We start from the raw sequence: 2752 nt of genomic DNA on the forward strand, positions 1-2752 counted from the left end.
ACCGCCGCCGCCCTCATCCTTCCTTCCGCCGTGGCTGGCCGCCGGCCCGCCGCCCTCCTGTGCCGCCTCCTTGTTCCACCGCCTTCCTCCTTAGATCTCCACCGCCACCGGCTATCTCCACCGACCTCCACCATCACCGGCCTGCGGATTCATCCACGTCGGCGCCCAATTTCAATCTCAGACCTCCACCGCCGCCTCCCCTACCTCTGTCTGCTGGTGCAGCCACCTCCCTTCTCCTCCGACCTACACCGCCATCGCTTTGCCCCTACCTCGGTTCGCAAGCGCCGCCCACATCACTTCCCTGAACTCCACCGCCGCCACTTGGCAGCACAACTTCTATGTGCGAGCGCCTCCCCCTCCCCTGTTCCCTTCTCCGACCGCCACCTCAGTTCGCCACATCTCGTGCTACCTCTTCAACTTCAACCCCGACCTGTCAGCTGCCTCTCCTTCCGTCGACCTTGAGAGCAGCGACGGCCTCCTCTTCATTTCTAGGCCACTAGCTGAGTTTTAGGTGCTACCAATCAGAGTATTGTGAAGTTTGTTTAAGTGTACTTCTACAAATCAGATTTAGTTATGAACTTTGTTTAGTGTACTACTTAATTTGCTATTTCATTTATCTGAACTGAGAGTATTCTGAAGTTAGTTTAATTACGAACTGTGTGCAAGTGTGTAATGCTTAGTTTGCTATTTAACTGATCTGAACATAGATTAGTGTGTAATAGTTCTGTACATTTGAAGGATATTGGATATGCTAAATATTAATTATTTTTTCCATTCTTGATGTGCTGCATGTGGTAGGATCTAACTCGAATCTGCCGTGCTGTCCCAAGCTATTGTGGAACCTGCAGCCCATTGATACAATTTCTGCATCTTGCCTTCCTTGACAAATAATTTTGATGGTAAGCGTTTAGTTTTAGAAGCAAGCTAGTCATGTCTCTTTATCTGGAAATATCAGTAGTGTTTGAATAATGGTGCCATCCTCTTGTAGCTGCTATTTTGCATCTTCAGAAATTTTCGTGCAGAAAGGAAGGAATTATACTCCTTGATTGCATTCAAGCGCAAGGCAGAACGGTAAGGTGCCTCTCACACTTTGGCAGTAGGTGCTTGTCTTGATATGGTGATTATCTTGTGATCCAAATAATTATTGATTGAGCTTCCAATATGAGTAGTCTGGTGTAATCTTTTCTGGTGCCATCCTCTTGTAGCAACTCCCAAAAGACCAACTGTGATGGCACTGATGGTACACAGTTGGGAGTCATTCTCAAGCGAGAATACCTGGGTCTGGTTGAGGCCACATTAGATTGGGAAGATCATTATCTTATACATGAAAGTGTTACAAGTGTTGACTGGGTGAAACAAGAATTTTAAGCACGTATGATTCTCAATACTTTCTAATATTGTTTGGAGCTCTCTAAACTTTAGCTTGTGTCTTCTTACACTACCCGGACCATGCATGTACAGGCATCGTGCATGTGTACTTAATGGATGTGTACTCGCATGCAATTAATTTTGTGATTGCCTCCTAACTCAAATACTAGTAATTATATGCATTGTGTTGTAACCATACCTCAAAGCTCTCACGTTGGTGGCATAGGAGCAATTTTATTTTTTGACATTAATTTAATAGCAGCAATACAGGGATATATATATATATGTACTATCATCTTTGTCATAATGTGTTTTTACATATTTTTTTAGTTCTTCAATTGTGAAAAGTATTCTACATAGTAGAATATATTTAGGATAAGTATGATTTATTACAATACAGTTATAAATGGAAAATAATGGTGTGCTATATAATCTTGATAAATATGCTTTCTTCTCGCAGATGCCTTTTTGCAGATGCCTACTAATTGTGTGTGCAACTTGATAGTTATTTCAGTTTTGCTTACCAGTGTATGCACATGACAGGGGAACACAGATTCATCACATGATAGCTTGGAGGATGCTACTATGGATGACCTTGTTGGCCATGGCAACAATGGAGGTAGAAATTGCAAGAACATTGGTGGTGGTGAAAGGAACAACTTTTGCTACAATCGTGATGGTGATAATAACTGTGCTTCTAGAGGAGTATCACAGAAGTGTATTTGCACTTCAAACAATTAACACTCTTATGGTATTTTAGATCTTTTTTGGTAGATAATGCTCCTGATCGTGAACCTGTATGAATTAGAAGTTCATGTATTTTGTTGTTACATTGCATTACCATGTGCAATGTGTGGATACAAACTAGAGTGGGGGTGCCATGTATCTGTGCCATTGTTATTACTTGCTTTTGGGCAAGTCTGTACATGTCAAGCAACAACTTTTACTGTATTGTTATACTTATAGACGCTATGTACTGGATATGAAGTGGGTCATTGGCTTAAATGTGTATTTAGTGAATAATTAATTTTGTACTGCAGAATATGGATTAGGCTCACAATAACTTCCTGGTGGCTTTTCCTGTCGGTTACCCGAAGAAGAAAAAAAATGAAATTGCTAAATCTGACAAACATAAATTTTCCTGGGAGCCACCGACAGGAACAACCCTCAGGAAAATAATTCCTGTCAGCCAACCGTCAGGCAATTCTTTTTTCCCTGTCGGATTTATCCTGGTGGAATTTTCCTGTGGGTCAACCGACAGTAATTATTACCCTGACGGTTTTTGCCAACTTCCTGTAGGTTCTGAGCCGTGGGGAAAAGTCCGGTTTCTGGTAGTGAAGTGCTTAGAGAGACATGGAGTACTCCCCCGTTCACAATTACCACG

The 2752-nt window shown here is 42.3% G+C and overlaps 1 long non-coding RNA gene across 4 annotated transcripts; it reads left to right on the top strand.

The window, feature by feature from the left end:
- Positions 1-268: 268 nt before the first annotated feature.
- Positions 269-2373, top strand: LOC127308553 (uncharacterized). 4 transcript variants are annotated; one of them, XR_011743694.1, is made up of 5 exons: positions 269-511; positions 799-899; positions 989-1071; positions 1206-1372; positions 1912-2373. It is a non-coding gene; the product is annotated as an uncharacterized lncRNA (long non-coding RNA). The 4 variants fall into 4 exon arrangements; XR_007856663.1 differs by having other exon boundaries at positions 269-899; positions 989-1117; XR_007856660.1 differs by having other exon boundaries at positions 269-899; positions 989-1076.
- Positions 2374-2752: the final 379 nt, after the last annotated feature.

The sequence above is a fragment of the Lolium perenne genome, chromosome 1 (assembly GCF_019359855.2).
Source record: "Lolium perenne isolate Kyuss_39 chromosome 1, Kyuss_2.0, whole genome shotgun sequence".
NCBI lineage: Eukaryota > Viridiplantae > Streptophyta > Magnoliopsida > Poales > Poaceae > Lolium > Lolium perenne.